The 14,506-nt window shown below is 34.4% G+C and overlaps 1 protein-coding gene across 3 annotated transcripts in view; it reads right to left on the bottom strand.

Annotated features, from left to right (window-relative positions):
• CNTLN (centlein) overlaps positions 1-14,506 on the bottom strand; it is a 207,598-nt gene that overhangs the window by 39,296 nt on the left and 153,796 nt on the right. The gene's annotated exons all lie outside the window — the stretch shown is intronic.

The following is a 14,506-nucleotide window of genomic DNA, read 5'->3' as shown; positions in this document are numbered from 1 at the left end:
CTGATTCAAGTTTCACTGTTGCAATTTCTACCATGACAGGCAAAAATTACCACGTACAATACTAAATGGTAATTATTAATTACTATCAGTAATAGTAGGCACTGTTAAAACCTGTTTACCCAGAATTTCTCTGGGATTCTAGAATTATTTCTACACCAATGAAGAAATACCAAGCTGTCTCAGACACCAAGGTGTATTAAGGGTGGTTAAATGTCAAAACTGTTTTAATGGTGACCACTGTAAGCTCACTTGAATTGCTGTGTTGACAACTGCTATAAAACATACACTCTTCTCTTGGCTTTTGTTTTGATATTTGTAGGGCTTGTAGAGGTTAAAGCAAAGTGGACCAGCTGCACTAAATATCTTCTGGTTGGCTGGTCTTTACTCATGTTGTGCTATTTCTTCCCTTTCACATATACGCACCATAGCCAGAGAACCACATATTCCATAACCTTGACTCTAGGGCTGAGGTACTTAAGTGGTAAAAGCCAAGCTGGAGCAGGACAGGATAACAGATGTTAGTTGTTTATTCCACTGGGTAGGTCTTACCACCCTATACTGCAGCCAAAATGCTTCTCATTTAGCAACATAAATGCTAAGTCCAATTAGCAGACGAGGCTTGTTAGGGATTTAGTTCAAATAAATAACATGCAAACTAACTCTCAGTCTTGTTGCACTTGATTGACAACTGACAAGACTTATTTAATCTTTGTAACAATATATTTCATGGTACTCCTTATAGAGATAATCTTTTAAATAAAATATTTGTTTTAATTTAGAAAATATTGAATGTTATTCTATGAAAAGGGGAACTGAAATAATCTTCATGATAGTGCTTAACTTTCACAAATCTGTAGTCAACCCAAATGTTAGGCCCACTGATGGCCTAACAACTCTCTGCTCCTTAAGAGCGTATCTACAGTACTATCTTATTATTCCAAAGAAGATTGTAATATGGTAGTTTAACATAAGGAACAATTATACAAAATGGTATTGAAATCTCTCAAAGGGGAAAAAAGCTTCCTTTGTGAAGAATCCTGATAAGAAACTGGGAAAGATATTACACCTTAAAATGACTAAATGTGTGCCTGATTATATGCTTGTACACACACACCAAAAATGTGTGACATAAGGTTAACGACAGTGCTCTTTTTCCAAATGTTGTATTATTTAACTGGAAATCAGATTTTATACTGTTTGCCTTTATTAAAAATAAAAATAATAAAAAAAAATTACATTTATGTACTGCCATTTCCATACTGTTCATATGATGGAAATATTTATTTCCATTACAAATGATGAGAGAATGCTTGCATACGTTACACTAGCTTAAAAAACTATCACAGATACAAGAAAATGCATTGTATATATAAAGTTAAAAATCTAACAGTATTTCACACTCAGGTGCATTTATTAAAACCAGTGGGTAGAATACATATATATCTGAGATAAGTACTGTTCTTCGTAGAAGGGTTAGTCTTTCCATTCCCTTCTGAGTCTGCGGTTTTTACTGACCAAGAGATAAATAGTGTTAGTGTGTTTAGTAATTGGCAGTTCCAGAACCTGTTATATTAGTCTCACAATTAATACAGTATGGTTACAACACAAAATGAAGACTACTTTAACAAACAAAACCAATAGCAGTACAGAAAGATATGGTATAGGAAGGTATACGCTTTAGGTTAATTTGTCTAGTATTGCCAATATTTCTACATGCAGAATTTCATGATTCAGTGTTTCTATAATAAATTATTCATAAAAAGATAAGAAAAAAAATCTTAGCTAGATCAATATCTCTGATTAAAATTAGAGAAGCCCCTCTATCTGCCCAAGATAGCCAGCTACTTGCAGAAGTTTTTAGGCAATTTAAGACTGCTGCCAGCAAAATGCATCAGATCTGAAATGCCATGGTTGCAGCAGCTACTTACCAAAACCTGTCATTTCTGAATACACTCAAGAAGAAAGGTGTTTGATGGAACAGGTGCCAATACTTTCTTATAATATATACTTAAGTGAGGAAGTAGAAAAATATATTTCAAATACAAATGTATACAAATATTAAATGCAGAAACAACATCAGACTTAGGGGAGATGTGTCAAAGTAGTATACAAAAGAAAAGCATCCATTAATTTGCAAAAAGCAAAGACAGACACACAAACACAATCAGCACCAAGCTGTTTATCTCCAAAAGCTGTACAGACTACATCAATAGTGTTACAGGGTGGTTAGGTTGGTTGCTTTGATTCCCTTTTTTTTTTTTTTTTTTTTAATAATCCTGTTGCATTGTTCTTTTATTTGCGGCACAATGAAGGGTATGAGAAAATTCTATATAAATCTATGTATGATATGAAAAACAGCCCTTCTCCCCAAAAATACTTATGTCTAAAGGATATACCCTGCTTTACTTAATTAATAAACAAGTTTGTTGCCCAGTTGCTCCTCACCAGTCTCTAAGTTTTAGGTCAAGTCTTTCATTCTTTTTTAGACACAGGAGATTTTTTTGTGTATGCGCTACCATGCACACAAATCCTGAATGACAGAGTAGAAAGGATTTACTCCAAGGGAAGAGGTCACTAGGATGAAAGGTAGAATCTTAAACACCAGCTAGACCAGATGTTTGTAAAGGCAGGCTACTGCTGTTCCTCCAAGATGTAGCGGCCTTTGTCTGCTGCACCTCCTCCAGAGTGTTTTGGCTTAACAGATGTTTATAGATTCAATATTTTAACATCCATCTATCTTAATCTCCTTGCTCCTGGTATACCCATGACACTCTGTTCTGCTGTACACAAAGGGATAAGTGATGAAATCTCCGTTTCTGTGTAGTCAATGTAAAACTCCCAGTGACTCAGCAATGCCTTTTACCATATGCCCTCTTCTCAGAAACACGACTGCATAGAAGACCCAATGGATTCACGCAGGAAGCTCCTGGAATAGCCTATTGCTCCCCTGCATCACAACAACCCTGTGAGGAGCTTCTAGCAGAGTCTACAGGAGAGTCACGCTCCTACTGAAACTGGCAAATGTGACAATGATATTTCTATTGGTGGTTGTTGCTACTGCACTGCCACAATTCTAAAATGGTTTATACACTGTTAGCAGATTAAATAGAATGTGTTTCTAGGCAAAATTTGAAAATGGGATATAACTCTGGCATTCTTGAAATCCTCTTCAAGCACTGAAAACCTTATTTTACTACTTATTTTGTAATCCAACTATAACCAATAAAAATATCTTTAAATGTGTTAAAATCATATTTGCTTTGAAACTTCCCATCCTAAAACGCTGGCACACAAAAACATCACAGTGTGTATGGAAATTTCTTTAGTAGACTTGATTTCAACAAATTCCTTTTCTTTTCTCTAAAAAAACTTCCTACAGTAGGTAATAAAATACGTTTGCTCTACTGCACAGCTCCAGTACAAAGTTCCATTTCAAAATCCAGCACTGCTTGTCTGAAGGTTTTAAAGCAAAACGTTCTTCTTTATTTCAATCATGAAAAATATACAAGATAAGCAGTACTTGTTGCAAACGTAAACGACAACAAAACTTTTCAAAACATTTGTAAGCATTGAGTTAGGCATTTGTGATTTTACACATACTATCAAATATTATTATAACATGATAAACATATTTACAATATACAAGTCAAAATTTATAGTAAGTCCCACCAATCTTGACTCTTTTGTTCACTTGAATCAAAACCTACCTCTGACTGAAGGATCACAGAAAACAAAGCTAAAATTAATACAAGTGGTATGCAGCTATTTGAAAATATGAAAGCTGTATACCAATTCTAGACTAAAAAGCCAACTCTACTGCATACTTAATGTGATCATATAGAGAAAAGGCCAATAATTCCAAATCCTTAGTGAAAGTTTTCTTCTTGCAAGTGCTTTATGGAGTTGCTTATTTAGTATTCCAGACAGGAATACATAATACAAGTCTTTGGTGATTTAATACCCTATTTCTAAACTGAAACAAACACCCCTCAAATGCAAGAAAAAGTTATAAAACGTAAAAGTTGTTACTTATTCTTCTGACTTTTTTTTTGTAAAATCTACTGTATCACTCAGGTTTTTTTTTTCTTTAGCCAAATGTGGTTATCAGCAGCAGACTTTGTTTCACAAAATATCAAGTAAATGAAGGTAATATAGAGGACTTTTTGCCAGTGCTTTAGCTAGTTGTTAGACTTCAGTAGCCTTTAGAGACCATTAAGTACCCTTTGGCTAATTGGCCAATGGTAGATTAATCCTCTTTTTATTCTAGCAGCACTATTTTAACACCCCTTGCACTCTGTCAGTGTAGTATCTGAATGACAAAATAATATTGTGCATGAATAATAAGCAGAAAAGTTAAATTAACATTTCATGTTTCACATGCCATACCTATGTGTCAGGGAAAAAAAAAAAAAAAAAAACCTCCTTTAAAGCCACTGACATTCAACTTTTTTAAACAATCTCATGTTGACATCTTATTGAGGTGAATCTTCCTAATTACTGCTAATTGCCTATCAAGAAAAAAAAACCTTTCCTTGAAGTGCAGTTGTCTAGTATAGATGAACATAGCTCCAGTGTGCATAGTAAAGACGGGCATGACACTTGAGGTGTGCTACATTATTATGAGGTCATACTAAATATGGTTTGCAATGAACAAAGCAGCTTTTAAGGATGTTTAAGGCACTGAGAATGTCAATCTTTCATGAAGTGTTTAAATTAGTTCCCAGCAGAGGAATACAGATATCAGCATGCAGATAAGAGGCATATTTTTCATCTCAGTTATTTTAGTAAAGAAAAAAATACAGTTGTCCTATCGATAATGTCACTGTAACACAATCAGAGTTCATCAGCTTTATAAAAGTAAAGCATACACTGTTATCTTCAAAACAGCCATTTCACACATACAAAATGCAAACTCAACTATTCTTGGAAATACAGGTGTTATTGCCAACAAATAAAGACTGTTATAAAAAAGTCTTTGAATGTCTTCCTAATCATGTGTTAGTATTGATCAAACACAAAGAGTAATCATTGTTTATAAAGGCCATTTACTGTACATCACTTCATAAAACTTTTAATGTAATTTTAATGTAGCTACTTTGTATCAAAATGAGGTTCATAAAAAATTTAAATTTATTCTACAACTTAAAAAAGCTTAGCGTTACAATATTTGGTCTAGCTACGGCATTTTATGAAATGAAAAAAAAATATGAAATTAGTGCAGATAGGTCCACTTTTTTATTTTATTTTTATATTTGTAAAGGACAATAATGCCACACAGATCAAGACCAAAGCATTTACATCTATTCCATAGAAACATATGAACACTCATGTATAAGTGGATCATTCTAGGCCCAATTCTCCAACAAATCGTCTATTGTTATAAGCAACAGAGAAGCCTGAGTCTACAACTGCATATTGTGCACATAATGGTTTCTCAAATTATGGAGAATAAGGGAAACTATAATAATCTAGGTAACAATTTTTTAATATGATGAAAATGCTTTTGAAAAATGTCATCTGTATAAAACAGCAATTCAAAGTTAAGCTTATTGACCTGCAGCAACTCAATTCCAGCTTGCATTTTCGATCAGTTTCAGTTTTATATCTCTGTATGAGTAAACACTGCTGTATCCCACGCCTAATTTCCGTATATATTAAGAACACTATCTTGCTTTCATACTAAAGCAGATGCAGCACTCCATCTGTCCTTGCAAATTTCAAAGGAGTATAAGAACTATTAGCCACGTATGTAATGCTATTTATATAAGAATTTTCATTATGATCAATTATAAGATCTCAACTATGTACTTTAATTTTTGTAGGAATTCAGTTTCCAGTGTGAAGATGCAAACTGTCACAATATACAGATGTTACAATTGGGTAGGACCTTGCCTAAAAGCCTTCACTATTCCACATAAAGAATTAAGGAACTCAAAAAAATATATATTCTTTAGAGATAAAAATATTTGAGATTAAAGTATTTTATACAGTATCATAAACAATTAAAGTTTAACTTATTTGAACTACTTCTACACAGACACAACACCTTAGCAAGCGAGTTGTGAAGCTATGGTGAAAATAGAAAACCAGTGTGTTTCCAGGTATTTACCATTGCTAGTTAAACAAATACATACTGACTTAGGTCCTCCAAAACCTAACCTGCCTGAACCCCTTAGCTGCTGGTATATACAAATAGACTTCCATCAGATGTATAACATTTGCTGCACAATACCCACACCTTTGTGGAGACTAGAAAATTTTAAATGAAGACATGGAATCCATGCACTCTTTTATAGTTAGGACCAGGTTTTACTGCAAGATTTTTTGCAGCGTTACACAGTATTTATCCGATTTTCACCAGACATGAGAGTTGGGGCAAACTCATAAAGCTTGAAATTTGAATTTTTCATCTAGGGTCAGGGATAGTGCTTGCCATATTCCCCCTGCTTACTCTTAACACATCTAAGCACTGCAAATGAACTACTTGCATGAGAGCCAGTCAGGGAATTTCACAATCCCTACAACTCATTACGAATTTAACAGCAGCAATACTAAGTATTCATATGTTTCAGATAACACATACAAATATGCTGCACTAAAACTCATTGGGGGAAAAAATTAATAATGCTTCCATCTGTTTTCCGTATAGCTCGCATAAAATAGAAAGAAACCAAAATGAAAATGCTATTTTAAAGACTGTTTTTAAACTTTCTTTTTATTTATGTGTTTATTTCCAAAAGCATACAGCTTTATATCTTTAAAAATTAAAAATTATTTTAAAAGAAAATATAAACAAGAAAGAAACTAAACAGCTGAAAGAATGGTGAAATATTAATTTAACCTCTCCTCATTTCCATCTGTTTTAGAGAGTGAACCATTTTCTATTGAAATATTTCTGCTTCTCAATATATAAGTGGGCAGGAATTCTGTGCTTGTAGGGAAAGCTGTTCCATCTACCATACTCTGGCCTCATCTTTAAATATTGCTCTCATTTACTTAAATCTCAAGTTTTAAGCCGTTAAAGACTGTTTTCTGTAAACTTATAGAAATCACTTTTAAAAGACACAAAGGTTTGGAGTTGTCATATGGGTATTTTGAGATAAAAATACTAAAAAATACTAGAAAATATTCTCAAAGGTGGGTTGCAGTATTTGAGAAACAAAAATTATTAATATGAGGTGCAGGTTTGAATTTATGCAATAATTTGTAACTGCTTCCACAATCAACAGAAGCTGAAAAAAATGTCCTCAGGACATCATCATCATTATCATCATCATCATCATCATCATCATTATTATTATTATTATTATTGTTATTATTATTATTATTATTATTATTATTATTATTATTATTATTATTATTTCATACGGTCAATTATGTAAAAGCAAAATATTTTGTGTGTAGATTAAATTAACAATTTTAATTACTGGAAATGTTCAGGGTTCTCACAGAGCAGGTCAAAAATAAAAATACACAACAAAGGGCTGGAAAATGAAAGATATAAAAGTCTGGAACTTCTCTAGTCATATAAAGGTAATACAGTACAAATAATAATATATTACATGATGATCTTCCATGTAAGAAAATAAAGGCATATTGCTAGGCACTTCTAAGGGGTATGAGGAAGTTGATGACAGACATTGTGAGGGGGGGATATCAGGATAGGAGATATTTTTCAAAATCACTAATTGCATTAAAAATTAACTCTGGAATGTATTGCATTTAATTTAAAATGGTAATTCATCCCTGGATTCTCATAAATGAACCCCTACAGTTTTATCTTTAATTTGCATTATGTTATCATTGAAACCCCAACTAAAACAACAGACATAGGTGAACATTTTGGGGTAAAGTATTCCTTATATATTAACTTGCTGAAGAGACCTTAAGGAGGAGACGACGTATTTTCTGGCTAATGTGTAAACTGAAATAGATGTTCCCTATATCATAATTATGATCAACAGTGTGACTCATTTGGGTGATTAATTTTTTTCACATACATGAATAATTTGAAGACAATATTGTGGTTGCGCCAGATCCCTGCAATCCAAGGATCCAGCCTGAAGCAGATCTACAACTGCCATCTCTTAGTATTTCCCTCATTTTGTTCTGCTTGCATCACTGAGATAAGAATATACAGGTTGACTCATACATTTCTCTTTGATGCACGTAACAGCCCAAAGATCACAGGACCACCTTTGAATCCCCAAATGAACAGGAAACTGTGCACAGGCACAGTTCAGACATCAAACAGTATATAGGCTTTTCCAGTGCCTGTGAATCTCATGAGACATGGTATGGCTAGCCACACAGTCTCCATTACCAAGAAAGAACTTCTTGCCACATTAGGCATCAAAGGTAGCCAGAGTGACGTAAAATGCACCTGAATGCAACACAAACTATGGGAAGAGTCCATGACTGCCCCATTAATTGCCACTTTGGCAATTAATGACATTTAGGGATAACAAATCAGATGGCGCAGAGCATCAGCAAGAAGTATTAACATTATCCTATCTTCTCTAGCAGTAGGTCTAGGAAGTCCAGGCAGTTCAGGCACACATACCTGGCTTCAAAAGTACAAAAACTCTTCCCTTAGGGTAAAAAGAGGTGTATTGTTGTCTGACTTCTGTAGGGATGCCAAAGAATCCTGTGAGCCATTATTCATTGTCTGCAACAACCAGGGTCCAAGACAGAGAAAAATGAGGCTAATCACAAGGAAAGAATGCTACAGAAAAGGAATCTCATGCATAGAACCCAAATATGATTTTTAATTTTTTTTGGTCTCAAAAGTAGTCTTAGTTCTTAACACATTTTTACTGTTGTTGATGTCTTAATTCTTTGCTCCTAATCCTTTATGCCCAGAAAGATGAAAAAACATCAAATGAAGCCTGAAGGTTTATATGTCTTCTTTGGTATAGTAATGAGAGAGGCTGTGCTTTTCTGGTTTGCACTCCTGGCTATGGATATGTTTTCAAGTGAAAGGGAGTAGTCAGGACAACAAAGTATGAGCATTAATTTTACAGACACAAACTTAACCAAGAGATTGTGGGAATAAGAGCCAATTCCCAGAAGACCAATTCTTCTTCTTCATTAAACTAGAAAGAGAAATCTCATCATGGGATCAGTAGACAAACAGGGTCAAGTACAGGAAACTGATGCTTTACAGAAGACCTAACAGTGCTGAACCAGTGAAGATTTACCTGCTTAACTCTGGATGAGCTCAAAAAAGTTCATACCTAGAGTTCATAGAATATCAGAATCACAGAATGGTTTGCGTTGGAAGGGACCTTGAAGATCACCCAGTTCCAACCCTCTCTGCCATGGGCAGGGACACCTCCCACTACACCAGGTTGCCCAAAGCCCCATCCAACCTGGCTTTGAACACTTCCAGGGAAGGGGCATCCACAGCTTCTCTGGGCAACCTGTGCCACTGCTTCACCCCAATCATAGTAAAAAATTTCTTCCTAATCTCTAATCTAAATCTACCCTCTTTTAGTATAAAGCCATTATCCCACATCCTATCACTACACTCCTTGATAAAGTGTCCATCTCCAGAGTTCTAGGATATACTTCCTTCTGACATAATTACCCCAAGAATAAGATGTGGGAGCTGTTGTTATGGGCCCTTCTGGTTAATGATAGGTATTACTAGAAACCAAAGAATAATAAACTGCATGGGAGAAAAGGTGAACTTGGTATTCAAGGAATAAAAGTTTATGGAGAATAGCTGCAAGCACCATTGTTCATACTCTTCAGTATTAAGATATGTTTCCACTCTTAGGTAGATAAAAAACAGTCTTTCCATTTTGAGAATGAGAAGAGGACAAAAAAATTAAGTACTGCAAGACCAAGACTGGAAATGATGTCATGAATATGTTAAATTTAGCACTTGCACAAAGCAATGTAAGTAGACTACCCTTGAAAATTTTGGTGTAACTGCAAAAATGCCCATGGCAGCCTTTTGAAGTTCTTCAGTGCCCTCTGAGTGAGAACATTTGTCATAGATATCAATAATCCTTCTTGAAAAAATAAGTTTATTTCTTTATGCCTTACATTAAAAGAGACAGAAACACATACTGAACATTAGCCTTTTAAAATAATCTTTTACACATCGGAAGGGACCTATTACACTCCATCAGTGTTTATCATTGATCTGTTATTTCAGAAATTACTTTCCTCGAATCTTTTCTCATAGGTAGCATCTTCAACACGTCTTAAAATTCCTGTTGATTTCTTCCAATATGTATATTTTAAGTGTGGTGCCCCAAACAAGATACAGTATCTCACAGAATGCCTTGCCAGGGCTAAGTAGCAAAATAAATATCCTCTGTGAAATTCTCTGTGAAAAATAATGCTTGATAAGCTGTGAATGCTTCTACTATGAAGAGTGGTAGATTTGATTTGCAGGTGGCCTTCATGCTATGAAATACAATCCACATATTTCTCAGAAAGGAACAATTGTATTTGGCCAGCCTGTAGACCTTTGCAACATAAACACACATATCCACACACCAAACCAAACCAAAGCAAGACAAAAACCAACAGACAAACAAACAAACAACAACAACTTGAGTTGCCACTCAAGTGATTAGGTAAATCTTGATTTGGTATTGTGAAATTCAAACTACAGAAATTATCTTACAGAAATAAAATAAATCAGTTATAGTTGGAATATAAAATAGCAAAACTCAAACCATAAACTTCAACAACACCTGTTTCCTCCTTCTTTAACTAGCAACTATATTTTTAAATCAAATGATCTAGAAAACTTTCTAAACATTTTAATGTTTAAAATTGAAACTGGTGGTTAATACAACAATAATTATTTTTCCTTCATGGCTAACTTTCAGACTGTTATTGTTATATCTGTCCTCGAAATAGAAGGTTAAAAACAATAATTGCATGGTTTTGTGGTGGTGTTGTTTTTCACACTTTAAAACCTTTTTATTATTATTATTATTATTTATTTTTACATTTTATTTTTAATGAGAAGGTGCAACATCCACTTCGCAGTTAACAGTGAATCTGCAGCTGAAACACTACTTACCAAAAATGCCTCAAAAAGTCACTTTTGACCCTCTACTAATAGGTAAATAGCATATGGCAGCATGCTTTTTTATTATTTAACTTAATTTTCATTAATTTTTATGACTTATGCATTTGCTACTAACAAAACTGGGCAGCCTTATTCAATCATGATTTATAAAGAAAGAAAACATGCAAATATCAGTACTTTGGCAGAAACAGTCACATGCTTTGTGACCACTCTTGCTTCCTGACATCCTAATGACAAACATGCATTGCCACATCTCTAAAGGCAAAGTGAAGCAAGAAAAGTTAAATTCTTTAGAGAATATAAGCAGAGTTTCCTAGCTGGAAGCATACAAGAACTGTCATTTTCTTTTACAAACAGAAATTATAGACTTGCAATGTTTAGATCACCTTCACTGACTTAAAATACTGTTTTCCCAAGTGACCTAAAATACTGAGTAAAACAACAGTACAACTGTATTGTACAGGGTGTTCCTAGTGATAATCATACTTTTTCAACATCTGATATAAAACACAGACATTGTTTTAACAAGTAACACTTTGCCTGACCTAGAAGATAGGACAAAGGAGTAAGAGAGTCACGTCCAATTCCTCATGGATTCTCTGCTTGGATCCTGGTTTTTGCACAGTTTACCTTACGAACATGATCCGAGTGACATTTCACAAATTCCTGGATAAATGTTGCTACACTCTGCCAGCAGAGAGACAGGCTGTGTCATGCACAGATCAATAATAGCACTGTGTTTCATCAGCCTCAAAATCAAAAGTGCTTCATCTGGCAAAAGCCATGGCCCTTGAGGATCTGACATATATAAACTGAATACCCTACACAGGATGTCTACTACAAAATCTGCCAGTGCAAAGACAAGTCTGGAGATACACAGTGAGTATATGTAAATAAGAAAATACATTTTTGTATATATAAAGAAGTTTTTAACTCCTTTTTATGAAAAGTAAGAACAAATATCACAAAGAAGCTGCTGAATAATGGAAATGACACTATTTAAAATTTTACAATTCTTGACAAAAGAATAAAAACACAGTCAGGACAGTCCAATAGTCAATCTTTTGCGGCATTTACTATAGCATGCAGTATCTTTTGAACTGTATACAGTAATATATATTATAGTGTGCACCAATAAAAGTACAGTATATTTAAACTATACTTACAGCCTTCTTAGAAAATTAATCTTCATTAAAAATACAACATGACAATTTTTATTTTCTTCAGGGAATCTACTCGAAGTAGAGAAGACTGTAAATTACAGGAAGTATGCTTCCTGTAGTTTCAGGCCTCTATACAGGCTTTTATAATGAAATAATCGAAATGTATGTTTCCTACTACTTAGCTTTCCTCAACATTATCTTAACCTTATTTGTCAAAAGAGAGCTTCCAAAATGTTTCACTTTAAGTGCATCATCTCTAGCTTTTTAATTGAAATCATTCTCTATCAAAATTCCTTTCCGTTGTTTCTCATAGTAAATTCTGTTTTTTTTTCTTTTTTTCTGCCAAAGTTTTTACTTTTCACAAACAATAATTTGAAAAATAAGTATTTGATGCTTTGGAAGCCAAGCCTGTAACAAAGAAGGGTCACTCAAAAAACAATTAATCTGTCCTCAATTAGAATTAAATGCTTTCTCCTCTAAGTATTTCACCAGTACCTCACTAAAAAACTGTTTCCTTAGTCAAACCTACATCTGGACTAAGGAATATGAAATAAATATTTTTAAAATGGTTATCTAATTTTATATATTCAGATTTTTCCTCATCAAGCTATGTACTACCTAAATTAAAGGCTGAGACAGGCCCATATGGGAGAGTTCAAGGAATGGCCAGAGTTAAGAAGCTGTAGCATACTTCCTACTAGGAAAAGCTGACAGAGTTGTGACTGTTTAGCACGGAGACGAGTAGCCTCTGGGGTGATATCATCTACTCGCACAAATATCTGAAGGAAGGGTTTAAAGAAGGCAGAGCCAGGCTCTTCCCAGTGGTGCCCAGCGACAGGACAAGAGACAATGCGCACAAGCTGAAACACAGGAGGTTCTGTCTGTACATCAGGAAACGCTTCTTTTTTCCTGGGAGGGTGACTGAGAGAGGTTGTGGAGTCTCCCTCTTTGGAGATATTAAAAAGCCATCTGGACATGGTTCTGGACAACCTCTTCTGGGCCCTACTTGAGTCAGGGAGGTGGAGGGGGGGGGGTAGAATAGATGATCTCCAGAAGTTCCTTCCAACCTCGAAAATTCTGTGTTTCTGCAAAAGACCTTTAGCCTTCTCTCAGCTCTGTAGCCAGAGAATCTAAAGGGCTGTACCAAAAAATGTAAGTCTCAACTACGTATACACTACACCACAAATGCAGATTTTCCTTCTTTTTACATTTCTTCTGCTAAAGACTAATTCTCTTTTAATGTTCCTATTGCCCATTATGGAACATCAATTTCTTTTAGGTTATTCCCTTTGTTTCATTATCCATTTTCCCTGTGCCATGACTTGGTGTTTCTGAGTAGCGATGACTTCTTCCTTCCAGCATTTAAAGGGGGCCAACAGGCTCTTCTCCACAGCACTTAAGTTAAATGCATTCTGAGTTTCATCACAAAAATACTGTTGCTTAGCTTTACTCTATGAAGTACATGCATTTCCCCCAAAAATTCTTCTGATAATGAAAAGAGCGTTACTGAAGCTGAGATCTTCCTCTTTGTATTTTTCATGATTTCAGCTCACATTATTAAACATATCCTTTCTCTGTCTGCTCTTATTTTTCCATGCTTCCTACAGAACGTTTGTTTTTATTTTCTCCCAAAAGGCTACCCATTGCTCAACACAAGCAGTTGACTTCTCTCTAATTCTTCATTTTTTAGATTAATTGTCCAATATCACAGCAGTTTTCTTACTCCAAATCTTATCTGAAAATATATACTTTCTAATATTCTCAATTTTAATAACCTGTATTATATCTTTACATTACAAAATTTCCTTAATTCACAACAGTTCCTCAAATTTGAAGCAGCACAGTCATGAATAAGGAGGAAACAATAGTAGAATTGGAAGATATGTAATGGTGCAAAGCTTTGAAATAGATCTTCCAAAACGTGTGAGTTCTATGTTAATTTTTGTTATACATGGTTTGCAATGACCTCATATCAAGTATGATTCAAGGATACAGAATGGAAAGAAAATAGAATCTTTTTTTTTTTTTTTTTCAGTCTTCCTTTGCTAGATTAAAGAATCTAGAAGCTAATTTCTTTTTCCTAGATTTTTAAACTGGAGTTACCTTTTAATTTCCTCTTTTATAAACTCTAATTGCTCTCTGGAATGTCATATTTTTAAATCCTTCCCATAAGTCTTCTTCAAGTGATCTTTACTTCCCTCAAACTCTTCGTTGGATTCTGGGTATTGGAGCTAGACAGTACTCTAGAAGCAGCCAAATCATGCCAAAGCCAAAGAAAACATACTCT

Source organism: Cygnus olor, chromosome Z (genome assembly GCF_009769625.2).
Source record: "Cygnus olor isolate bCygOlo1 chromosome Z, bCygOlo1.pri.v2, whole genome shotgun sequence".
Taxonomy (NCBI): Eukaryota; Metazoa; Chordata; class Aves; order Anseriformes; family Anatidae; genus Cygnus; species Cygnus olor.
Note: the sequence above shows the minus strand (reverse complement) of the source record. Positions and strands in the feature narration are given on the sequence as shown.